At 46.6% G+C, this 26,093-nt stretch overlaps 1 long non-coding RNA gene across 1 annotated transcript; it reads left to right on the top strand.

The window, feature by feature from the left end:
* The first annotated feature begins 1,455 nt into the window (after positions 1 to 1,455).
* On the top strand, positions 1,456 to 25,753 carry LOC138567283 (uncharacterized). The gene is made up of 3 exons (XR_011302152.1): positions 1,456 to 1,572; positions 17,422 to 17,520; positions 23,875 to 25,753. It is a non-coding gene; the product is annotated as an uncharacterized lncRNA (long non-coding RNA).
* Positions 25,754 to 26,093: the final 340 nt, after the last annotated feature.

Below are 26,093 nucleotides of genomic sequence, written 5' to 3'. Positions count from 1 at the left end.
AGAGGGCCGTTTCTCTAATGGGAAATAGCTGCTTCAGTGCGAAGGGGCTAGTTCCCATTAGACGAGAGAATCTTTCTGCCTCTCCATGTCGGAGGGCTGTTTCTCTAATGGGAAATAGCTGCTTCAGTGCGAAGGGGCTAGTTCCCATTAGACGAGAGGACCTTTCTGCCTCTCCAGGCCAGAGGGCCGTTTCTCTAATGGGAAATAGCTGCTTCAGTGCGAGTGGGCTAGTTCCCATTAGACGAGAGGACCTTTCTGCCTCTGCAGGTCAGAGGTCCGTTTCTCTAATGGGAAATAGCTTCTTCAGTGTGAATGGGCTAGTTCCAATTAGACGAGAGGACCTTTCTGCCTCTGCAGGTAAGAGGGCCGGTTCTCTAATGGGGAATAGCTGCTTCAGTGTGAGTGGGCTAGTTCCCATTAGACGAGAGGACCTTTCTACCTCTGCAGGTCGGAGGGCCAGTTCTCTAATGGGAAATAGCTGCTTCAGTGTGAAGGGGCTAGTTCCCATTAGACGAGAGGACCTTTCTACCTCTGCAGGTCAGAGGGCCGTTTCTCTAATGGGAAATAGCTGCTTCAGCGTGAGTGGGCTAGTTCACATTAGACAAGAGGACGTTTCTGCCTCTGCAGGTCAGAAGGCCGTTTCTCTAATTGGAACTAGCCTTCTCTGTGTGAGTGGGCTAGTTCCCATTATTATGCAGGACTTGGACACTAGGGGCAAAAGGGCCATTTCTCTAATGGAAACTAGCCTTCTCGGTGTGAGTAGGCTAGTTCCCATTATTATGCAGGACTTGGCCACTAGGGGAGCAATAAGGGCCATTTCTCTAATGGGAGCTAGCCTTCTCTGTGTGAGTGGGCTAGTTCCCATTATTATGCAGGACTTGGCCACTAGGGGCAAAAAGGGCAATTTATCTAATGGGAAATAGCATGACTTGGCCACTAGGGGCAAAAGGGCAATTTCTCTAATGGGAACTAGCCTTCTCAGTGTGAGTAGGCTAGTTCCCATTATTATGCAGGACCTGGCCAGTAGGGGAGCAAAAAGGGCAATTTCTCTAATGGGAACTAGCCTTCTCAGTTTGAGTAGGCTAGTTGCCATTATTATGCAGGACCTGACCACTAGGGGAGCAAAAAGGGCCATTTCTCTAATGGGAACTAGCCTTCTCTGTGTGAGTGGGCTAGTTCCCATTATTAGGCAGGACATGGCCACTAGGGGGCAAAAAAGGGCCATTTCTCTAATGGGAACTAGCCCACTCACACTGAAGCAGCTATTTCCCATCTGAGAAATGGCCCTAGCAACCAATGGTCCGTTTCTCGGATGGGAACTAGTATCAACCCTTTGCAATGTGTGGAAGAGAAGGCTAAACGGAGGCTTTCTATTGCTTTCATTATCAATCACACATTTAAAGTACTTATGAGACCCGCTAGCATTGTGTGTTTGTTTTAAAGTTTGCTGAAATGCCTTTACGGCGTAACGACTTGTTTCTGTTACGTCGCCGTGACTTTTTCACGTGCAACGTCTATGTGCTTACCAAGAGGTTTACGGAGGAAGGAGTGGTCCACGCCGTGCACGGCCAGGTATTTATTTTTTATTGCGGATTTATAATGTGCTTATTCATCTCGGGAAAGCGCCTGGTATATTTGATATTTTATTTATATCGAGCTCATACACAGGTGTTTCACAGCGCAGCAAGGGAGGGGAACAAAACACTGATGGGTTTGTTTTTCCCATTTTGATTTTAGTTGCAACAGCTGATCTTTGGGTTTCTTCTTGGCTGGTATCCTCATCCCCGGCTCCACCCACCCGCAAGCAGAAGTGGTTTATGGCCGTGCGGCACACGCCGAGGGAATTTCATAGCAGATTCGGCTGCCGCCATCTTCACCCTTATCCAGTGGTGGAAATGAGAACAATTTGGTGGGGGGGGGGTCCCACAAGAGCCGGGGTGGGGACGGAGGTGAAGGGTGCGGTACCCAAAGAGGCAGGGTTTGGGGGCGGAGCTGGCATTTGACCTCCGATCAAAGGAAATGTCCAAAATAATAGTTTAAAACGGCGCAATTTCTTTCATGCTGCTTCTTTTCCAAACTATACATCAAGTCCACTTCCATGGCACTGGTGGTTATTTCACTATGTTAATAATAGTTTTGACCAGTGTTGCTGAGTAAATATTCTTTAAAATGCACAATTTGCATCCCATTTTTTTTTTTTTTTTTTTAAAACCTCCCCCTTGGGTACTATTCAAACAGGGTTAGAAAAGGAATGAATTGCTGTTTACAACTATGGGCCACTTTTTCATTGGTGCCCAGGACAATTTTATGGCCCAGTCCGACCCGCACACGTACACGTGAGCAAACCGTACCAGCCATCTGTGCACCTAAACTACCAACAGCAATGTTAGTCTACACTGTGATCTTAGCTCATGCAGAGCAGTATTTTAAGCAGACTGTGAAAGAATCATTAAGAAGAGCAATTACTCTAGCTAATGGTGAAAGAGCAGATAGTCTGTGGGGAAACCCTGTTTTATTTTTTTATTTTTTTTATTCTATTTAATTGTGTGAACAAATATTTTACAAAAAGAAGCAATTCACGTTCTCCAGTGCATTTGCTTTGTTATGAAGTTAATTAGCTATGTAGTCGCGTCTTTCCTCTCTCATCAGCTTAGACTAACAAGTGAATGTTTCTTTATCGGTTAGATCCTTTTTGTCACTTATGCGACCAGGCCAATAATTTTGAAGAAACCAACCACTGCGATGACCCAGTTTGTCTTTTAACCGCTTATTAAGCGGGCCCACCATTCCTGGTCATCATACATATACGTTTTTAAGCAGGTGGCCTAGCCATGTGGATCTTTCTTTTGAGCGGCCTATGGAGGATAGGAGATTTCTTCTCGTCTCGATTTGATTATCTTGGGTGCAGAAGCGGCATTTGTTTGAGTCCACCTGTCGCCTGATCGCTAAGATCTCGTTTGTGCTGATTAAGTTCAGGCGAATTCTCATGAAACTTGCTCTTAGAGCTTTGTCTGGGATTTTCACGCGGTATGGTATAATCTCGTTTACTTTTTTGGATTATATGGCAGATCCTTTGTCAGGCTGCATTGTTCGGCTGTATTCAGAGTCTCTGTCCAATCCATTTTTAGGATCTTTTTTTATTGACTTTCCCTGGATTGCAGAGGGGGTCATCTTCTGAACTTCCAATTTTTTTCCAATAAGCTCCTGTTCTTTGATCTCCATTTTGTGAGCATTTGGTTTTCATCGTTCAACATTGCTATGTTAATTATCTCCAGAATTGATTTCGCAGCCAGTTGAATGATCTTCCTGTATAGCATCAGACCGCTTCTTTCGACGGTTGCTTTCAGGGAGGACAAACTCAGTTCACATCGAATCAACACCATAGGAGTCGACTGTGGCATTGACAGCACTTGGCGCCAAAAGAGTCCCTCAAACGTAATCCATATGGAGTCCGGAAGTGATGGCATCGATTCAGCTCCAAAAACTATACTTGGGATCGATCACCTTTGATCTAAAGAATTTCAGGATTGGCATTAATGAGAAACCTCCTAACTTTCTGTTCATGATTTTTGTTTGGACTATTAAGGTTCTCATCTTTGCTCGTAGATGGTCTTGCATTGGTGTTTCAGCTCTACTGTTGCTCAGTATTATCCCCAAGTATTTGAAACTGGTGACAAGCCTGTTACCCTCCGTCAACAGTTTGAGACTGAGTTTTTCCCAAAACAACATTACCTTCTTTTTTTGTTCCGTTGAGTTCCAAGTTGTTTTCTCAGGTAGACCTTCAAGTTATCCATCTGTCTTTGTAACCCGACAGGGGTTTGGTCAAGCAGTATTATGTCGTCCGCATAGAGGATTCTTGGGATTTTTGTATTTCCCAATGATGGCGGGAAGGCTCAAATTAATTCCTGGGAGTCCCTATAGTCAGCGATGTAAGAGTTGTATAAAGCTGCCGCTAGAGGGCATCCTTGCTTCACCCCACACGCTGTTATGATCTTATCTGATAACAGGCCAGCTTTGTTTAGCCGTACTCTCATTGAGGTCTGTGAGTACAAAGCCTGGATAGGCTGTAAAATTGAGCTCGGGCACCTTCGATGGATCAGTTTTTGCCACAAGATTTCTCTATTCACCCTGTCGAAAGCTTGCACCAAGTCCACGAAGATTAGACCTATTCGTGTTTTGGCTTAAAGTGCTTTTGCCTTCAGAACCCTTATTAGAAGAATGTTTGCTGAAGTTCCCAGTCCACGAACGAAGCCCGCCTGTAGTGGATCATAATTATCGGAGGCAAAGGTCCACTCTTGGAAGCCTTCCAGAGCTAAGGAACCAAACATTTTGACGATGGTATCCAGTAGAGCGATTGGGCGATATTGTCTTGGATCATTCTTGTCTCTTTTTTTTAAATATTGGCACTACGATGGCTTTTTTCCATGTTGAGGAAATTGCACTGCAGTCTTCGCAGTCCTGGAATATCTCACTTATCATGGATGCCCAGGCTTCCAGGTGCTGTTTCAGGTTATAATTAGTTAACCCATCTGGGCCCGGTGCTCAAGTTATTTAATTTTCTGATCTTGTCTTCTATAGTCTTCTTGTCACTGACAATGTTCCAGTGCACTTTAACAGATGGCGTGTCAAGGGGGCATTTGTTTCCCAATGATTTATATAATTCCTTGTGCGAAATCCAAGCTTGTTCAGCCACGTTGTTAACAAGTGTTGTTGATTCATTTGCACCTGGCTCAAACAGGGTACAGAAGACCCTCGAGTTTTTGCTTCCGAGTCTGCTTGGTATAAATTTACTCTTTGCTGCCGTATCCAGGCTTTGTAGTTTTTTTCCTCCTTTTTTGTTTTTTTCACCAAGCGTTTGCTTTGTCTTACCGTTTGCCTTTTTGTACAGGTGGAGCTTTGGTTTTAAGGTGTCAGAGCTCTGCAGTTTGTTAACTTTGTGCACTTTGAGGAAGGGCTGATAGGCAAGAACTTCTATGCCTCTTTTTCCCCAATGTTCCTTTGCTTGGAGATAGTCAGATGTCAAGGAGACAATGGGCCTCATTACGAGTCCGGCGGTAAAACCGCTTGGTTACCGCCGGACTCGTATTACCATTCCGCCTCCGTGACTCCCGGAATTACCAGGGCATTACAGCCCCGGTGTCCCGGGAGTCACGGAGGCGGAATGGTGTTAATCCCCATTCCCATTGAGTCCAATAGGATTCAATGGGAATGGGGAAGTGGAAACACCGGCACCATTTGTGATGGTGCTGGTGTTTCCACTTCCGCCTGCAGGCGGGAAGTGTTCAACCCGCCAGGTCAGACCTGGCGGGAAGATCAGCTCCCGCCTGCAGGACTCGGGATCGGGCAGTCCGGAATTAACAGTGGCGGCGGGTTTACCGCCACTGTTAATTCCAGACCGCCCGACGTGTAATGAGGCCCAATTTCTTTTTCTTTTAGTCTAAGGCGTGTATTCCCCTTACAAGGTTTCAGGTTATTAAGCATGCTTTCCCTGTTCAGGTGTGTGACTTTCTAGTGGGTTGCTAGGTTATGGTCACTGTTTAAGGTTCTCACGACTTAAAAGTCTTCAATTTGCTCCAGCAATTTTCTTGAGACACACGTGTGATCTATCATGAGACCCACTCCTTTTCCTTCCCATGTCGGTACTGATGGTATTTGGTTGTTTTTTATTTTGTGGAGGTTATGCAGATCGTATGCATCCATTAGCAGATTCTATTTTCTGCCCCTAAGATATGAATGCACTCTCAAATGAAGGTGTGCCTCATTTGCCCCCTCTGTTACGCACACTGCATTTAAGTCACCCAAAATTATTGAGTGATTGATTTTGTGGGTGGCGTTGGCTTCTTCAAGGGTGTCTTCCATGGCGTGTGTATTTGTCGGCATCAGTTCCGGCCGGGCTCCAGTAAGTGTTGATTCCGAGAATGTTTTCAAATTCAGTTGGATCTTCTTGGGGCTCTTGTCTATTCCACAAAATTAAGACTGCTTGAATTAGTTATGTGACTTGAAGGGTAGAATTTAGCGTTAACCCGCCTCTTGCTCCTATGGCGGTTAGGAGCATGGAAATGGGCCTACCAACCTCCCCCTTAATTGCTGGTGAGAGTTCCAGGTCATATCCATCGAGGTAAGGCTTTGTAGTTAACCATGTCTCTTTGAGACAGACATTATCAAAGTCGCCCAGGTTAACATCCGAGATCGTAGTTAAATGTCCGAATCCTCAGGTATTCCATGAGCACATTGAGTTTTTCCTTGGTGCAACTCTTCTTCTGACTTCCCCTAGGTCAAGCCCCGAAACCTCCCTGCATTTCGATGTTGGTGGCTGGAAGAATTTATAGATTTTCTGGACTCTTGATGTCCAAATGCTCTGCTTTGGGGGCGGGTGTTGCTCATTTTCCTCTCTGCACCTGTGCTGGTGGTTTCCCGGAATCTCATGCTCTTTGTTTGCCACTTTATTGTCTTTATTGTTTCTCCCGAAGGCAGGGCCTCGTGGGAATATCTCTTTTTAGCTTTTTCAATGAGTCCAAAGGCTCCCCTTGTTGGCGAAGATTCATTAAGGGTCCGTTGATATGATGGACGGCGTTCACAATTTCGACGATACCCCCTCCGACTGTGGTTAGGTGTCCTTATGTAGGTTCTTGTGCATCTATAGTCTATGTCCTTCAATTTTGTTTTTCTTGGTGAGCTTTTCTGCCCATGTATCTTTCTCTCTCTTGATTCATATCAAACATTTTGTCTCTTTGGTTCGTGAATCTCCTTAATTTCATAACCCATCCTTTTGAAGTCCCCTATAGAGTTTCTGAAGAGGCTCCTTACGTTAGTTGCTTCAATATGGAGATAGGAGCACTCTTTATTATCTTCCTCCCTTGGTTCAACAATCAGGATGTCCCCTGAGTGCAGTCTTTTCAGGCTTGCAGTTTGTTCGCAAAGTTGTATAACCTTCCTTCGGTTGAGTACTACATTATTTGTTCTGTTGGAGATCCATTCAAGTCTAAAGACCCTCTTTTCTTGTGGTCTTTTGTTCTCCTTTCCAATATATATATATATATATATAATTTTGTTTTTTTAAGGGGATCATGTGTGGTTCTGCTGCTTAATGAACTCCCTTTTTGAGTTTTCCTTGTGTCTTTGCTTAGTACATCGGGTACGGGAGGAATACCTCCTTACTGAATCTCCCACTCTCTCGTGTGACCTAGAGTTACTCTTGGTTTTCTCACGCCTCTCTCGGGATTTCTCACTTGACCTTTTATACTGAGGTTTATCCTCTTTACTTTGGCTCCCCCTGTTTTCCACCTGGGGCTGGCGCATCGATCTTCCTTTTTTGGCGGTGGGTTTCTTCTTGCTTCCCGTATCCATTTTTTTCCTTTTAGGTTCCATTTTCTTTAGTTCATTCTGCAGGCCATCCTTTTTTTTTTTACAGCTGGCATGGGAGTCAGCACCAATTCAGAGTATTCAATCGGGTAGACGCTTAGCTCCAGTAACTCCTTCATCTGTTCGTTGTCTATAAAGTTCATGGCCAGAGGTTCAGTTCTCGTGGTCTCTTGTGGTCAATCCCGTTTTTCTTTTATGTTTAATTTCAGTGTTGTCGTTTTTTTTCTTTTGAGGATCGGCTTTGGTTTTCACAACGTCCTGAGCCACTGCCCCGTAACATGTTCCCCTTGTGCTTTCTTTATACCCTCTAAATACCATCACGTCCTTTGCTATTCCTAGCCCATTTGCCCAAAGATCCCGTAGGATGCCTTAGGCACTACGTTTGAATCCCGCAATGGTTTTCGCAAAGGATTTTGCAGGGGTAATGGCTCAATTAGAACCAAAGGCCCTAGATCTCTTGCAATAGTCCCATTCTCCCTTAGTTTCTTTTGTGCAGGTTCCATCTCTTGTGACTGCAGATCTGGTGATAGTCCCTTCCGATACGTAAGCTGCTCTACCCTTGGCTTGGGTTAGTGCCAGTACTTCCTTTTGGGTGCCGGCTGATGTGGCCACTTCGGAACTCTGTTCAGAGGAATCTCGTACTGGTGTTTGAGTTGAACTTGTTGCTGTTACTAGTTCTGAGTGTCTGGTGTTCTCCTGATTTTTGGCTTCAATATAACCCTCCAGATGGGTTTGTTTTAAATGCATGGATGACATTATTGCTGAGTTTAAGGGCTTCATTCATAGCCTTTTATAGTTTACAAAAAGGGGCTAGTGCAATTGTGACCGTTGACATAATGGACATCAAGTCGACTTTTTTGGAAGGGGTATCTCGTGAAACTGGAGTTGAAATTTCACTGAGCCGTCTCCTCGGGGGAAGTCATCTCCAAGGTCAACCCATGCTGAAGGGTTAATTCAGATTTTTATTTTATTTTCATTTTTGTTTTTTATGGGGTTATAGCTTTCTGTGATTCTTCTTTTTCAGCCACGTGTGGAGATGCCATCCTGTTTTGAGTCCCCTCATTTGGCGGTGTCATTCCAAGCTCTTGCCTTGGAAGGCTACTTTCATTAGACGATGCAGGTATTGAGTCTGGTTGACTTTTCTCTAAGACAACCTCGGTCCGCTGGTCTGGAGTTTTAGGTCTTAGGCAGATGGCCATTTATTTTGACGATGGGGGATCCGTTGTTGCGGCCGTTTCGTTTGTCACCTCTGGAATACGATTCTGTAGAATGTCCTCACTTTAATTGGCCATCGGACCGTCCTTTTTCTTGCCTGATTTGCCATTTTATCAATGTTGCCATTTTGGGCAGGTCCTCCCTGCCCTTAGTGCTTGTTTTCTGTCGTTGCAACGGGCCTGTAGGGGAAGCTTGTCTGCTGAGCTTACTTGTAATGTAGCCTGGGCACGACACCTGCTGACGTGACAAGCTTCCGACCCTGCAAGCATTTCAGCGTCTGTCAGTTCAACAGGAAGCCACTCCCCCATTGATTTTTGTTGCAAAGAAATGTTTCAACGTGCTAAATAGCACTGATTTTTGCTGTAGAGAGAGAAGACAAGGTTTCATTTTTTAAACTCTTTTGGGCGCAAACACGTGTACTTGGGGGTCTCTTTGAGTCTTTTCTTCTGATTTGTAGCCCGCTGTGAGAATTTGCCCCCTCCCTGTTTTTTTTTCTTTTCATTTAGCACTTTGGTCAGGCTTTATCCCTCAGGGGCCCGTCTCCTCTCAGCAAGCGTCTTCGGTAGGGAGGGTTGAGGTAGTGGCTTGCGTAGATCTTTAATGTTTTGGCTTTTTGCCTTCTTAGGCGTTCGCGAGATCTCCAAGCCTACTTCCCGGGATCGTGTGGTCCTTTGTCTTCAGATGTTAATTGAGCTAATGAGTTTCCTTCTTCCATGTTATCCACACAATACCCCCATGCATTATTCCTTGTCGGCGTATCTAGAGGAGTTGTTAAATACTCTCTGACCACAATATCGTGGACTTCGATATTTACTTTCATGTTCGTTTTCTTAACCGCAAGCGAGCAGCACGTAGGAGGGGCTGGGGGAGAGCTGCCCCCTGACCTTAGAGTGTCGCCCGTGGGCTGACCCCGGGGGTGACGGTGTTTATAGCAATGGAAACAATATCTCCAGCTTCAGATAGTCTTCAAGTTGCTTTCTTTGTATTCATCTGGGCACGCTGGCTGCGTTGCCTCAGCACTGTTTTTGTTTCTTTATCGCCCCCTCCAGTGTGTCACACACTAGGTTCTCCCAGGAGACGCAGCTCTTACCTTCAATCTTCTCGCTGCCCCCCTTCCTGATAGGAGTTGCCGTTGACTGCTTGAAGTTGGTGGGGTACGATTCTTGCTCCATAACCCTATGGTGTCCTCTGCGCAGATTTCTGTTTTCGTCCCTTGGCGCCCCGACAGCCACAGACTGCAACAGACTGCGTCCTGCTCAGCATCCACAACACTGTTTAATGCGCTTCCTCTGGATGAATGGAGCGCGTAGAAAGACTGCAAACCAAAGGGAACGTCTGACTGCAACAGACTGTGTCCCACTCAGCTTCCAAGCTCTGCCATAAGCAACGTTTTCTTTTACTTGAGCCACACCCGGCACAGCTCCTGCAGCTCCCATCTGAAAGCAGTTGGGTGGCTGCATTGTGTGGGATAGTTTAAATGATAATGGGGGTATTTATTTATTCATGCAATGTTTGTCGGATACAAGTATCCGACAAACATTGCATAAATAAATGAATAATCCGGGTCCATGTATCTGACAAACATTGCATAAAGAAACCGGGTCGTGGCTGAGGACTTTAACTTCCTCTGGTGACCCCGTGCACCCTGTACAGGGTCACCAGAGGAAGTAACAGTTTGCTTTTCCTGCGGCTGTGACCTGTATCAAAGCAAAGTCCTGCTGTGTACACGTAGGGGGGGCAGAGCCATCAGAGCACTCATGGCGGCAATGTGCTGCTCCGCCCCCCCCTCTTTCTTTTCTTTCTTTTTTTACAAAGTAACCCAGCACAGAGCATGGGTTTGGGGTTTGCGGCAGCTCACTCTGACCGGATCCGGCTACACACCTGGTGCGGGATTTCGGATCTGGCGAGAGCCGGCCCAATGACCAGCGCTGCCGTTATCTGCGCAACACGGCTTTCACTGTTAAAACAGCAATGGGCTCACTACGACGGCATCCAGTTCCCTTGATATGATTTCTGTAACTTTAATGCCTTAACGAGGTGAGGGGTTCTGAACATTGCAGGGAGATGTGCCTGACTTTACCGCTCAGTGCTGCCAGGCAGTGCATTGACCCCCCCTCTTTTGCCCCCCCAATATTTCTTTCTCTCTGTATAGGACAGACTTCTTTCATTTCCCTGCGACTTCCTTGATTTACCTGCGTTGTCTCACTGACTAAGGTGCCTGCATGTTGCTTTGCTAGTATACAGTGAAAATGCAAACTCCTATGTAGTCTTGCGAGCAAGATAACAATTAGTATTTAGCCCTAAAAAATAGCCATACTGTAGGAAGAGGACTTCAATCTGTGGGGCGTGTCATCCAGGACAGCGAGAAAAGAGAAAATACATGCTCAGTCAGTGCAATGTGATGGGGGCGCGGGGAATAAATGCAGCCTGGGCGTGCGCTTTCCTGCATTTGGATCACGTGTCCATGCTGCGTTGTTGCTTCCTGCTGGTGCCACCAGCGTCTTATTGCCTGGTAAGGGATGATGCTTCTTGGCTCAGACCGTCGCACCACAGTTGGAGGGAGTGCCGAGAAGCAAGCATTTCAGGCCTTTGTCAGTCCCTCTGCTTCCCTCTCTCCCTTTGGACCCACAAAGACTAACGCGTGGGGAAAGGTGAGCAGGGGGGCTGGATCACTGCAATGCTGGTTCCCCCTGCACCCCTCTTCCACTGTGCCCCCAGCTTGCTTGGCCATGGGGGAAGAGGCGAGCGGCGACGGAAGCACGCACTTACAGTGTTCTATGATATCCAGCTCCCCCACAAGCAGATTGCTGGGCTCTCCAGCAATCTGCTGTGGGGGAGCCAGATATCATACAACACCGGTCCCCCTGCTTCGGCTGTCCCTGCCTCGTCAACCCTCTGGTGCATGGGACGGCGCTGGCCGGGTCCGAGATCCGGCATCAGATGTCTGACCAGATCTCAGAACCCGGCCTACCTCAGCCATGACCAGGCTTTACCAAGCCCCGAGCTTTGCAGAGGGAAGCTGGGGGCTTGGTGACCTAATCTAAACCATGCTCCTTTCCCCAGCCGTCACTTGCGCATTTCCTGGCTCTATTTCCTCATCCAGTTTGTTTTTTCTGTCCTGAAAGGGACACCACAGAAATCGATGGGCCATGAACATCACTGTGGCGGGGAGGAGGGTGGTCAATGTTGAAAGCAGGCATTCTACATGCTGGACACATTATTGTTCAAATGTGCGTTTTACACATTCAAAGGAAAAAAGTAATTTCCAAACTCAAACCCTGCTGAAACTTGCGCTCACTAGTTTTCTGTGAGATGTGTTTATTTTATTTTTCTTGAGCACCACACCAATAATCTAAATTTGTGTGCCCGTTGCTTTGTGTTTTATCACGGGTTATATTTATAAAGGTGTTATGTTTACAAATAAATGCTTCCGTTGTGCTGACAGCAGTACTCGGTTCATGGGTGCCAAACGGAGGCTGAAATACCCCAACCCATCCCTTAGCCAAACACATTTATAGCACTTCCTTTTTTACATAAGTAATTGCAAAAAGTCATCCGATTAACAAGTTTTACATATTTTTTTGTTTTTATTGTTTTGGTTAAAGTCAACCTTAGAGACAGTCTCTGCAATGGTCTGTCAACCTGCTGAGCTACCCCAGGAGCCATCTACTATAGAGCAAGTCTATGCATCCCTTGATGTTGATTGATTGATTGATTTATTTATTTATAGAGCGCTTTACACCAAGGCGCTGTACAATGAAACAACAGAATACAAAATAACAACAACACTTAACAATGGGAGCAAAATTTACATCTTGAATCATTCAACAAAACAGTGCAAAGAGCAATTAACTGAGGGGGGAGGTGGAAAGGGGAGTGGGGAGAGGTGGGGGGAGTAGGAGATGGACAGGGTGAGGGAAAATGGAAGGGAGAGAGAGAGGAGTAGGAGAGGGGAGAGAGGAATCAGGGAGGTGGGGAGGGGAAGTGGAGAGGGCAGAGGGGACATTTTCAAGGGGGAGAATGGAGGAGGAGGGATTTAAGGGAAGTGTGAAATGAGGGGAAGGTCGTGGTAGAGCGGATTGTAAGAGGGAGTGAGTTCCAGTTGAGAGATGCAAGGAGTTGGAAGTAGCGGAAACGGGAGGAAGCACAGGGGGAAAAAGGTACATAGAGAAGGAAATGGTCAGCGCAACAAAGGGAGCGGGAGGGGAGTAGAAGGAGAGAAGGGAGGAGAGATAAGGAGGAGCAAGACCATGGAGGGATTTGAAGACAAGGGAGAGAAAGTGAAATTTTAGCTGTAGCCGGCCAAGGTGAGAGAGCGAGGAAGAGATGGAGTCACGGGGGGTAAGGAAACAGAGGGTACAAACAGCAGAGTGGTATATGGATTTAAGAGGGGCAAGCTGTGATGCGGGAAGTCCAAAGATTAGAGAAGAGCAGTAGAAGAGGCGGGAAAAGATGAGAGAGGAAATTAGGAGTTTGGTGGCGTGGAATGTGAGGGAGGGACGGATTTTGCATATATTGTAATGGTGGTACTGGCAGTGTGGGAGGTCAGTGAAATGTGTTGTGAGAAGGTGAGAGAGGAGTCAAAAAGAACGCCTAGATTACGAGCTTGGGGGGAGATAGGGAGATTGGAGGGAGGAAAGTGAATGAAAGGGGGAGGAGAGGGAGGGAGAAGAGCATTAGAGGGGAAGAAAAGGACTTTGGTTTTATCGGTGTTAAGAGAGAGAAAGTGGGAGGACATCCAGTCCCTGATAGCAGTGAGGCAGGAGGAGAGCTTAAGGTGGAGGTCAGGCGAGAAGGAGGAGAAAGAAAGAAAGAGTTGAGTATCGTCAGCATAGAAGTGGTGGGAAATTCCAAATGAGGAGATGACAGGGGCAATGAGGGAGGTGTAAAGAGAGAAAAGGAAAGGACCAAGTACAGAGCCTTGAGGAACACCATAGATAAGAGGAAAGGAAGTAGAGGACTGGCCTCCCCAGGATACTGCAAAGGAACGGGAGGAGAGGTAGGAGGATAACCATTGTAGAACAGGGCCTTTAAACCCCAAGGAGGAAAGAGTATGGAGCAGGAGTGGGTGATCGACAGTGTCAAAAGCTGCGGAGAGATCAAGTAGAATAAGGATAGAGGATTGCTTGGCATGTCGAGCAGAGAGGAGTGAGTTAAGGATAGAGGTGCAAGACAAGAGTTGTAAAGTGCGTGATAAGAAAAGTAAGAGGTTTGATTAGAAATCTAGGGAGTTTTGAGCCAGAGTCTCTCTAACCGCCGGAGAAGGTGCCACATAGAACAGAGTTGGGAGGTGAGCCAGGGTTGTGAAGGCTTCCGAGTAGGACGAAAGAGAGAAAGAGGGTAAAGTTGATCTAGGGCAGTGGAGATAGAAGAAGAAAGGGAAGAGAGAGCATCATCCGCAGAGAGTAGAGCAAAGTCATGGGGAGTTGGAAGAGAAGCTGCACAGGTGTCAGAAAAGAGGGTAGCGTCGAAGTCACGAAGGTCACGACGCGAGTAGATTGGAGGGGAGTGATTAGCAGTAGTGGAGTGTGAGAGAGGAGATAGGGAGAATGAGAGTAAGGCATGGTCTGAGATAAACAGGAAGAGAAGAGACAGGGGAGGAGGGGTAGGAGGAATTGAAGATGAGGTCAAGAGTGGAGCCAGAGGAGTGAGTAGGGATGAGGGAAGGGGGAGAGGTGGTAGGAGTCGAGGATGGAGATGAGGGGAGAAGATTGAGGGGGAGGAGGAAGATGGATATTAAAGTCGCCAAGTACAGATAGAGGAGAGGGGGAGGGAGAGATAAGTGAGAGGAGGTGATCCAGGTCTTCATAGAAGGAAGTGAGAGGGCCATGGGGACGATAGATGATCAGGAAGGAAATAGGGTGGGGGGAGGAGAAGGACTTGTAGAGGAATTCAAAGGAAGGGAAAGAGGGGAGAGTTGGAGAAGAAGAGGAGGAGATGTATTTGGGGTGGTACAGGAGACCAACGCCTCCACCACGGCCTGAGGGGCGGGGGGTGTGAATGAAGGAGGAAGAAGAGGTCGTCAAGGAGGCAGGGACAGGGGTGTTATGAGGGGGAATCCAGGTTTCAGTAAGACAGAGTAAATGAAGGTTGAGGCGAAAGAATAAATCAAGGGTAGCTGCAGTTTTATTACAGATGGATCTGGCGATCCAGAGAGCAGTGTTTATGAGGGCAGAGTGGTTGGCAGTGGGGGGTAAAGAAGGTTAGGGCGGTGAGAGAAGGAAGGAGGGTAACTGGAGGAGTGGGGGACAGGATACTGAAGAGGACTAGGCATTAGGAGGAGTGAGGAGAGAAGGAGGGAAAGGGGAAGGTGGAAGGGTGGAAAGAGTGAGGTGGAAGGGGGTTATGGAAGATCGCATACCAACGGACATGGAGAAGGACAAGTAGAGAAGGGCCGTTGTTGTAGGAGTTAGGAATGTGGGGGGTAGAGACCAGTGTGACAGTTACAGTTGGAGTAGTCCAGGTACGGGATGGCGCCAAAGGTGGACTCGGGGCCAGTGATGAGAGATGGCCCTGAAGGAGACAAAAGCGTCAGAGGGAGCGGGCACTCGAAAGTGCAGTTGGAGGAGTCCAGGTGCTTGAGGCAGGATAATTGGTAATTTTGGACTGCTGCCAGGTGGTCATGGGACCAGTGTTGAGAGATGAGCTGCAGGAACCACTAGAGTCAGAGGGAGTAGGTACTCGCAGATGTGGTTGGAGGAGACTAAACGCGTTGCTGAGCAAACACGCTTCAGGCGGGCCGGACCGCAGTAGGTGGCACCAGGGTAGAATGGAGGAATCCCAAGCAGCTACAGCCCACAGCACAGGGACTGCAGGTTCTCTAGTTGATAAGGTGGGCCAAGCTGGAAGCAAGCGAGGGAGAAGCAACATTCAGTCCAAAAGTCCCGGGAGAACCGAAGACTGTAGAAGCAGAGGTGGAGCCGGAGAATGAGGCAGGCTGGATCCACACTTGTGTGAGGAGGAGTGGCGGAGGGCAAGATGAAAATGGTGGGACTCAGGGCGCTGGGAGATGGAGATGAAGAGGAGGGATCAGGTGTCGGTGAGGTGGTTTATGGAGGTGTCTCGCCCCTGTCGGGACACAGGAGGGGGAAGACCAGAAGGAGGCTCCAAGGGCTGCCGTAGAGGAGCAGGGATGTCAACACTTCAGGCTGCCGTTGAGACACCAAACACCGAAGACCCCAGGCCGGGGGGGGCACAGAAGGAAGGAACAGGGCACATGCTGGAGAAAGCGGGAGACCGGACTCGCTCCCGAGTGGAGGGGGTGGGTCAACGTCAAGATGGTGGCACCTCAGACCATTGCAATCCTGCCGACGAGGGGACACACAGAGCTACATAGGGAGGGAGAGAGGCAAATGGAGGTCTCAGGTGGTCCCAATACTGCCTCAACGTAGGGCTGCAGGCTTACCAGGACCCCGTGTGGAGAAGGAGGGGGCCAATGCTGAAGCAGAGCGCTCCAGAGCTGGTGCGGGGGCACACACAGCCTCCCCGTTTCTGCCCGGACTCTGGAAAGATGAGAGGCAGATGGCGGTCACCGGAGGTCCTAATGCCTGTTGTATGGCTGGCTGCAGACTCTCCCGGGCCCCGTGTGTAGCAGAAGGGGCTCAGGGGGCAGCGAGGAGTATGGAGTTTTAAGATGTCTCACCCGGCCTCTGTCTCAGTCTGATACTGTCACACCTGGGCTCTGATTGATGAAGAGGCGGCTGCAGACTCACCCGGACCCCGTATTGTGAAGAAGGGGCTACAGGGGCAGTGTGCAATGTGGAGTCCGGTATAAGGGGCCCGGTGTGGAAGTTGCGTGAGTTGGAGCTGGCGCCAGGTGTGTCACGGCAGGAGGGGAGGACCGCCACTCTGGATGTCCGCGAGGCGGGAAGGATCTCGTAGGGCCGGCCCGAGTCTGCCTCCGGCAGTGTGAGGTGTGGAGTCCAGTATAAAGGGCCCAGTGTGGAGGTTCCGTGAGTTGGAGCTGGCGCCAAGCGTGTCATGGTAGGAGGGGAGGACCGCCGTTCTGGATGTCCGCAAGGCGGGAAGGATCGCGTAGGGTCGGCTCGATGGCAGAGCAGGAGAAGGGCGTCACAAGGCTCAATTCGAAAATCACTGAAGGCGGATCCAATTTCCACTGGAAATGCCGTCGGAGGAGCCCCAGTAGGTAAGGAGCAGGAACGGAGGAAGGAAAGGGGTAGAATTGCTGTTTAAATTGTTTACATTTTTAGAATGATTCAGCCTGATTGAGGAGACGCTGGCTCAGGCAGCCATGCTCACGCGCCCCCTGGTGGCATTTGCTAAAATCACTGCATTACCAGATGTACTAAAATCAACGCATTACCAGCAGTACATTGGTTGCACCGCTGCCATAAAAGTGATTTAAAGTGGAATTCATGTATATCATCCTGTTGTGGGTGCCAGGCATTCGCCTGCATGTGACACCATATGTTGCAGAGAAGCCAGGGGCCCTCGTGTCGGGCATGGCAGTCTGATGGTACGTCAGCGCTGTCACCTAACTGCAGTATAAGCTACATGGCTATTACTCGATGTTTCCGAACTACCGTGTCGTATTCTATGTAAGATATGTAGATGAGTGATTGGAATGCCAGCAGGCTGGACTTCTCAACTGTTACGGGTAAAATATAACAAGCTGATGCTCTTTCTCTTGCTCGCTCTATTATTTTATTGTCTCTGTGACTGAGTAGGAGTCACGTTTTCAGCTATTTCCTGGTTGGACCCTGCACTCTAGGTCCCTTTTGTGTGCGGGGGAGGATGTGAACTGGCAGAGTGTAATGCGCAAATATTGGTATGGTCAATCTGGTACGTCTATAATTTTTGTTTATTGTACTTTTTCAATTGCAGGAACCCAAATTGGCTCAATCATCTCATTTTGGACAGCAAAGTCCCCAGCAGCAATAGCACCATAAAAAATCCTGATATCTGTATTAGGACTTGCCGACGGTAAGAATGTCTTTTTTTAAAACTACTGTATTTTGCTGTGGGTGATGGTGGGGTAATTTTAAAGGTTAAGTAGGAGTCACAATCAGGGATTTCAAACCTATTTTTGAGGCTGTTACTTTCTCATGTCCAGTTTGGGGGCGGTACTGAAAGTTCACGTTTCATGTGGGAGTTGCATTTACAGTGCACTGTGTACTCTCTCCTGGTTTCCCAGTGTTACGTCCTGCTTACTAGTTGATGCCTAACACTCAAGAGCTAGTTTTAAGTGTTAGGCAGAATCATATGCAGTACCCTTTGGGAACACCACACACAATTAAGACTACGTGTAAGTACAATTTCACCTTTGGTACAAGCCTGTACTACACAGTAAAGTGGTAGCAATGGCTGAGCAGCCAGACTTATCTCCAGAGTAAAGTGAGCAGTATCAGAAGTTACACAAAGGACAGCAATTACTATGGTTCAGACAAACACTGATTCAAGGATTCTGAGTAAAAGAATATACATTTATTTACATAATCAGTTATAAAACAGTTCACTATTATAAAGCGGCAGAATATCGCAATCTTAATACACTACAATACCCAATCAATTCTGGACAAGATAAGCTAAACAATGAAGTGTGAGCAAAATGGCACTCCAGCAATTTAAAAGGGGAGGAAAGACAAGCTTATTCAAAAATCAGCAACACCAAAAAGTGATAGGCAGGGCAATCTAGAAAAGGCTTACTACAACTAGGATTCAAGTCAATAGGCCTGGGCCAATGTTAATGGTTCAGAGTCTTTGCAGCGGATCACACAGTTCAGAGTAGTTTGCGGTTAAGTCTTTGCCAAAAGTTCAAAACGAAGTTGGTCAGAGGAAAAGTTATTCAAAAAGAGTAGAGAAGGACAAGCCTTCGGAGAGGCGAAAGATTTCAAACACTCCGACCACGGTCAGACAGAACGAACTACCAGATTTGAACAGTACCTTAAATGAAGAAGAATGCTGTAGCTGAGGCGGTTGTTCCTGGCAGTTCCTGCAGGCTCACGGTTCCTGAAGCGACTGTCGTGGTGACAAGAAGGAAGACTGGAGGGTCCTGCACTGCCCAAGGAAGAAGCCAGCAGCAGAGCAAAGTGTTGAATAAAAGGTGCACTCCTTAAAACCCAAACAGGTTCCGTTCCTCCTGGCTATCCAGTTCACTGCAGCGATGCACAGCAAATTCGACCAGGAGAGGGAGGGCGGCTTTTAGTGTTTGGTGAGCTGATTGGTCACACCAAGCTCAAGGGAAGAAGATTCCTTGCAGATCTTCTCTGCCATCAGAGTCAAACCCCTCCCTCACATCCTGTCCACCCAGACACTCAGGCGCCTAAGGAGGGCTTCTGTGCAGAAGCCCGCCGAAGGACAGCAAACAAAGGAACCAAACCCGAATAAACCCGACCGGAATGGGTTCCAGCGGGTTAGAGTTTGAGGCTACCACAATAGCCTCTAACTGTACCGAGGCTATTTTCATAGCTTGCAGTAGAATAAAAATGGTAGATACCACTTCCACCAGCCAAATCTTAGAGAAAAGGGAACCAAATAATGTTCCATGAGAAACAGACAAAAAGGGATAACTATCAACCCTTCCAGTACTCTATTGGAAGATAGGTTGTACTGGGTCTGTAAATTTAAAAAGACAAGTAAAGTCAATGGCAACTTTACATGTTCTGGGAGACAGTAGTCAGTCCCAGAAAATGGAGTTTAAAGTGGGAAGTCTAAAAAGGCAACCCTGTGTCACTGCACTAAAGGTGCTATGTGACACACAGTAAAAAGATGATGCCTATGGAATAGGTGAGACTCCATAGTCCATAAGCAAAAAATGTACAACACCCAGCAAAAACGTATGTAAGAGTGGAAAAAAAGGCTCACACTCTTACCAGGCGAAAAAATAAATCCTAGAAATCCAGCAAAGCTGCTGAGGGACTCATCAGGTAAGGGAAATTAGCCATTCTGGAGCATTCTCCCTAACATTAACCCCTGCTCATTTTGGAGTCGTAGGTAGACCTGTATCCTTGACTGTTTTCATTGCAGCAGCATTGCTCCAAGCGTCGGTGTGTCAACCTAACCACCTGTGTCCCAGCAAGAAAAATCCAGTGAAGCACTTGACCCAGTCATGCAGGCAAGTAAGGATTTCATTTCCCTGTGTAACATTGGTTGAGACAAAGGGCCTCATCACGACTTTGGCGGTAACCCTTAAATCCGGCGGTCGCGCTATTACTGCCGGATTTAAGGGTTCGCCAAATCAGGACTTCAGCGGATTTCGCCCCAGCCCTTGGCTGGGGGGAAATCCGCCGAAAATGAGCCCAATGGAGAATGGGGCATTCCCGAATGGGCTCAATGGGGAATGGGGAATTACATTACCGCCGAACTCGTGATCCGGTGGTATTAGCGCCGGGGAGTTTGGCGGTAGGGCTAATACCGCCGGCGGTAATACCGCCGGCGTTACCGCCAAAGTTGTGATCAGGCCCAAAGTGCTGAAGGTTTATATTGGCCCTGCGCATCCAGGTGTGGTTTTCGCCACCCCTTACCACATTATCGGTGGGGAAAAAGCCCTTTACAGATGCTGAGAGTAATTCTGCCACAATTCTCGCTGTCAACCGGGTAATGCTTAGTGACGGTGCAGCAGAGAAATGGCAAGTATCCTTCTGTCTGACACCACAATTTTCTGCTGCATCACTGACCTGTCCTCTTCTATCAGTACAGAATTGATATTGTGCTTGAAATACTGGAGAAATATTTTGTAAACCAAATCAGGGCAGAGCAACTGCATCTATAGTCATTGACATTGTTAAGTACTCGTTCCCACTACCTAAAGTGGGAGGCGTGTGTTGGTATTTGCTTGGATGGTGCTCCTTCAATGGCTGATGCAAGAACTGGGTTAAAAGCAAATGTGTTGGTAGTAGCTCCACATATATTGTGGACACACTATGTGATCCCCCGGGAAGCTTTGCCTGTGCGCAATATGGGGAATGGACTCTCAGAGGTGCTGACTTCTGTTGTAAAGATATTGCATTTTATTAAGATGCACCGCACAAGAGCCTGTCTGTTTGCCACGTTATGTGCAGAAATGGGAGCTGAACATGATGCTTTGCTTCACACGGAGGTCAGGTTGCTCTCCAGGCGGAAAGGTTTTAAATTGTGTTTAGGAACTCAAGCACAAAGTGAAACGCTTTCTCCTGGGTTTAGAGCAGACAAAAGAAGAGCCTCTTTGTGATTCACACTGGCTTGTACTGTTAGCTTACTATGGCGACCTCTTTGAAAAGCTACATTTTCTGAACCACTCCCTGCAAGGCACAGAAAAGAAATCACATCAATGGCTATGAACGCAAAAATTTCAGCATTCAAGAAGAAGTTGGAGCTTTTGAGGAGGAGGGTTAAGGTCTGCATTCCGAATGTGTTTCCATTATTAGCAGATGCTCCTGAGGGGACGGAGTATGATCTTTTCATGTGTTGCTGAACTAATGGGGAAACCATCTCAGAACCACTCTCAAAAGTACTATCCTGAGGACAATTGTAGCATCAATGACTGCGTGGTTCAGCCTTTCCTAGCAGACGTAAGGTCCGGCCACCTCCCAATACACATCCAGGAGGAGCTAATGGAACTTCAAAGTGGCTCCCTACTGGAGAGCCAATTAAAAAAATTGTCCTTGGGTGTATTTTGGCAAAATGCAGTTTCCTACTCTATCCAAATGCAGAGTCAATGTACTGTTACCTTTCAGCACCTCGTACCTTTGCAAGATTGAATTTTCAACACTTGCAGCCCTAAAGTTTAAATATCGGTCAAAGCTGGAAGAAAACCTGTGGTTGGCTATTGCAAAAATGTAACCCAATAGTGATGGCTGGCTGCTGAAAGGCAGGCCCGCCCTTCACACTAGTTCTCCAGTATGCCACTGTCCAACTTGCAAGTGACTGCATTGATAGTAATCAAGTTGTTGTACTTGAGTATGTCCTACGTTACAGTATGAAAGAAATATCCATCTACTTTTAGTCAAGTCCCCTGTAGCAAAAAATTTGGAATGCTGCGTTTACAAATATTTGCCTTCTAATTAATTTGAGTTATTGCAAGCAATGATTTTGAAAGAATGTTTGGCCACCCACACTTCCATTTGGCAACATTCTAAACCAGATAAACATTTTGGAGTCCATGTGTATAGAGGGGCCCAAGCCAGGTACCTTTTTCTTATGGAGGGCTCAGGGGTTAAAAAAGTTTTAAGACCACTGCCTGTAGCTTATCTTGTTATCAAGAAAATGTTTTTTTTTTAAAAAAGGGCAAAAAACCTAATTGCTATCTTGCTGGCACCGCTAAATGTTAACATATATTTTGATTGCTAGTTTGGATGTGCACTTATCCTCCCTGGTACCTGGGGGACAGTGCACATGTGGGCTTAAACGGCAGAAACTTAATGTATTAAACAAACCTGCAACATCCCTGGTTGCTTTAAAGTGGTCCAATATCCATGTGCTTGCTTTGCCCTTGTGTGTGACGTTGCTATGTGTCTGGTACGGTGCATATACAACTCGCACACATGACCGCACCTTCAGCGGGTATGAGCAAAATCATTGCAGTGCTTTACTGTGAAGGAAAGCTTTGCACGGACCCAACGATATTCATGATTTGACTCTGTTGTCTGCTTAAGAACATTGCAATGTCCCATAGCCCCTGTGAGAATGTGTCTATTGCAGTGGTCTCCAACAGTCAATCGCAAGCTACGAGTAGCTCGCCAGAGTCTTTGAAGTAGCTTGCGCTCGAGTTTCAGGAAAAAAAGAATGATGCCAAAAAGTGCTCTGACCAATCACAGGCCTGCAATTCTCTATAGCATATAGATTGCACCTTCTGATTGGCCAGAGCATGTACCTTGCTGGGAGCTGTGCTCCTATTGGCCACAGTGGTTTCTTTGTGCTAGTCAGTTTGCCCAGGCTTTTTTCTTTAAAAAGCACCATGGCGCCTTGCATCGTTTTTGGATCCGTTTTGGAGGTGGCTGAGGCTGGGGCTTGGATTGCAGGAGCGAGCTGACAGTGGCAATCCAGGAAAACGTGTCTTGCTGAGGGTAAGTTGGTTCGCATGGATCAGTGGAAGTGAATCACTTTTTTTCTTTTTTTTTTTGGCCGAGCCACTGCAGCCCCTGTGCGCACAGCTGTTGTGTGTGCTGTCAGAGGGTCGGGCAGCTCGGCAGAACAAAGCCCGGGGTGAAAGGGAGACATTCAGCTATGATGCTTAATGTCTCCGCTTCACCCTGGGCCCATTTGCAATCATGTGAGCTACTTTTAGGTGACATGGCTCTGGCGAGCAAGCCCCCTCGAGACTTCCTCGCCAGAGCCCTGCCATTTCTAATAGTAACTCATATGACTGGAAGTCAGCCCAGGGTGAAGTGGAGACATTCAGCATGATAGCTGCATGCCTCCGTTTCGACCCTGGGCTCATTTTCAGTCATGTAAGCTATTTTCAGAAGGCAGGGCTCTGGCGAGCAAGCCCCCTCGGGACTTCCTCGCCAGAGCCCTGCCATTTCTAATAGTAGCTGCAGCCTTGTTGGTCCCAGGCTCTTCTTTTGGTGGATCACCCTCTGAAGAGAATCTCTCGCGTTTGGTGTGCAGTAGGCCACTGGAACGTGAATGAGATGTGCAGGTACACTATTCCACTCAGCTGTGGAAATGGGCAAAAATGTAAAGGGGTATCCCACAAGGGCCAGTGTGGGGGCATTTGAACTCCACTCAAAGGAAATGTTCAAAATAGAAGTTTTAAAATGGGGCAACTTCTTTCATGCTGCTTCCTTCCAAACTCCACACTGCATCAGTTCCACTTTAAATCCCTTTCCTGGCTGGGGTGCACCCAAAATACAGTTGGTAATACAGCGATTTTGAGTACATTGAGGGATCCATAGACACTCTACAGTAGAAGGTTACCAGGGTAGCTCAGCAGGTTGAGAGACTGTTGCCGAGATGTTAAATATAAAAAAACTGCTTGTTAATCGTATGACTTTTGCAATTCCTATAAAATGTGTTTGGCCAGGGCATGGTTTGGGCTGGTCGCTTGCTTATAATCAGAGCAAAGGTTGGAGTATTTCTTCCCCTGTAGTGAATATCAAAAGTTGACACCCATGAACCCACAGTTTAATTTCCTAATAACTGCCGTCAGCACAACAGAAGCATTTATATGTGATTAAGCAGTTTGTCAAGCATATAACATCTTTATAAATGACTTGGCATAGGTGCATGCCACAAAGTTAATATTTTTCAGAATTGCAAATGTGCTAAAATGGCATTGTTTTTTTATTTTTTGACTAAGCAAGAATTGTGTGCTCAATTATTTTTAAAACCATAATAACACATTGAAATCCTCCTCAGATTACATTGCAGGTGCTGTCCCAAAAGAAACGTACAAACGAAACAACACTTGTTGAAATCATAGATGCAGAAGTAGGCGGATCATCCAACAAAAGGCAGAAGACGTATCATTTTCATCAAGAGTGGAAGACCAATTTCTTATTTTGGGACAATGCATACAAATTATGAAAAGAACTTTCCTAAAGGAAGCCGTCTGCGATCCCAAAAAGTAGCTGAACTAAAAGCTGCCCTGCAGATGCAACAATCATTTTTTACCCAACCAGCAAAGAAAGCAAATGCTGCAACAGAGGCATCCTTCAAAGTTGCACATTATTTGGCAAAACACAAATGCACTTTTACAGATGGTGCAGTTGTGAAAGGTGTGATGGCTCTCGTGGCTGATTAAAAGATTTTAAAAACTGCCCTGAAATTATGTCTGCCATTTCAGATGTGCAGTTAGGTGCAAACACAATGGCAAGGAGGGTATCTGCCAATGTGATGGGGCAATTGGAAAAAGATTTGATCATATGCATTCTTTTTTTTCCCCATTCAGTGTGATGAATTGGTTGATGCTAGTGATACTGCTCAGCTGGCACTGTTTGCTCGAATGGTGTTTGAAGACGTCACCAACAAAGAGGAATTCTTGACCTTGTTGCCTCTGAAATCCACAACCAGAGGTGTTAATATCTACAATGAGGTCAAGAATTATTTTGTCAAAACAAAAAATCCATTGAACAAGTTGGTGGCAATAACAACTGATGGTGCACCAGGGCGTCATTCTGGTTTTGTTGCGTGCTGTAAAGCAGACCCCGATTTCCCTCCGTTATTGCACTAGCACTGCATCATCCACCAGCAGGCAATTTGTGCCAAAGTGATGGGGTTTGATCATGTAATGGCCCCAGTTGTGCAAATTATTCAATTTGTGCAAAGGCCAAACAGCACAGAATGTTCAAAATATTCCTGGAAGAACTATCTGCCGCACAAAGTGATCTCTTGCGACACACGGAAATCCGATGGTTTAGCAGGGGTAAAATACTACGTTGCTTTCTTTCACTTTTGCCAGAAATCAAAGACTTCATGAGTTCAAGAAATGAAGACATTGGCCAATTATGCAGCATTTCCTGGCTACTTGATTTGGCCTTTCTGGCAGATGCTACTGAGAAATTAAATACCCTGAACTGTGAACTACAAGGAAAGGGTAAAACCATTGAAGCGCAGTAAAGACATTTAAGTCCAAATTTAACCTTTTCAGTGAACAAGTGGAGAAAAGGAAAATGCATAATTTCCCTTCTGTAATGCAAATGCTGACAGAGCATACATCTAGTCCTGAACTCCTGAACGTAGACAAATACAGCAGTCTCCTGAGCAGGCCTAAGGAAGAGTTCAGGGATTTCGAAAGGATTGAACCGTGTGTGATGTTCATCGCAAACCCCTTCATGGAAGTCAATGTTTGTGAATTTACAGAACAAATGAGTGAGCTGTTTTACTCTGAACAGTTTTGCTATGGAACTGGAGATTGTCAGCCTGCAAGGGGACATTCAGTTGAAAAGCAGACATTCACACACCAATTTCTGGGTCCTTGTTGATTACAAGGAGTACAGTAACATTTGCACAGCAGCATTAAAAGTGACTTCTCTGTTTGGTTCCACCTATCTCTGTGAATCTGCATTTTCAAATATGAACTTCATCAAATCGAAATTTTGAACCCGCCTGACCAATGAGCATCTGAGTGACTCCATTCGAGTTGCTGTATCAAGTTATACACCAGACTACAGAGCACTGGTGGATGGCATGCAGTATCAACCTTCACACTGAATGTCCGAATAATTTTCCTACATTGTGAAAGTCTTTTTGAGAACTTCTAATAAAAAAGAATGCAATAAAGAGATTTTTGAATTTATTAACATAATCGTGAAGGGATATGTTATTTCTTATATTTATAAAGGGAAAATTACAGCTAAAAAAAGTACAAGTTCCAATGTTTATGAACAACCCTGACCCCCGATATATCCCGCAAGTAGCTCTTGCTGTTGGCCCCCCACTGAAAGTAGCTCACGCCAACCTAAATGTTGGAGACCCCTGGTCTATTGTATATAGAGGGCACAATGCTTGTAATTTTCAATAAGTTGCCCAGACAGCTGCATGCCAGTGCACAGACACCTAGATTTCCCTTGTGTGGGGATTGTTGATGTGTGGCTTGTGGGAAGCATGTGTGACTTTTGCAGCATCTTTAATATTGC

The sequence above is a fragment of the Ambystoma mexicanum genome, chromosome 2p, assembly GCF_040938575.1.
Source record: "Ambystoma mexicanum isolate Mex_15411 chromosome 2p, UKY_AmexF1_1, whole genome shotgun sequence".
Taxonomy (NCBI): Eukaryota; Metazoa; Chordata; class Amphibia; order Caudata; family Ambystomatidae; genus Ambystoma; species Ambystoma mexicanum.
This window is presented reverse-complemented; position numbering and strand designations above follow the sequence as displayed.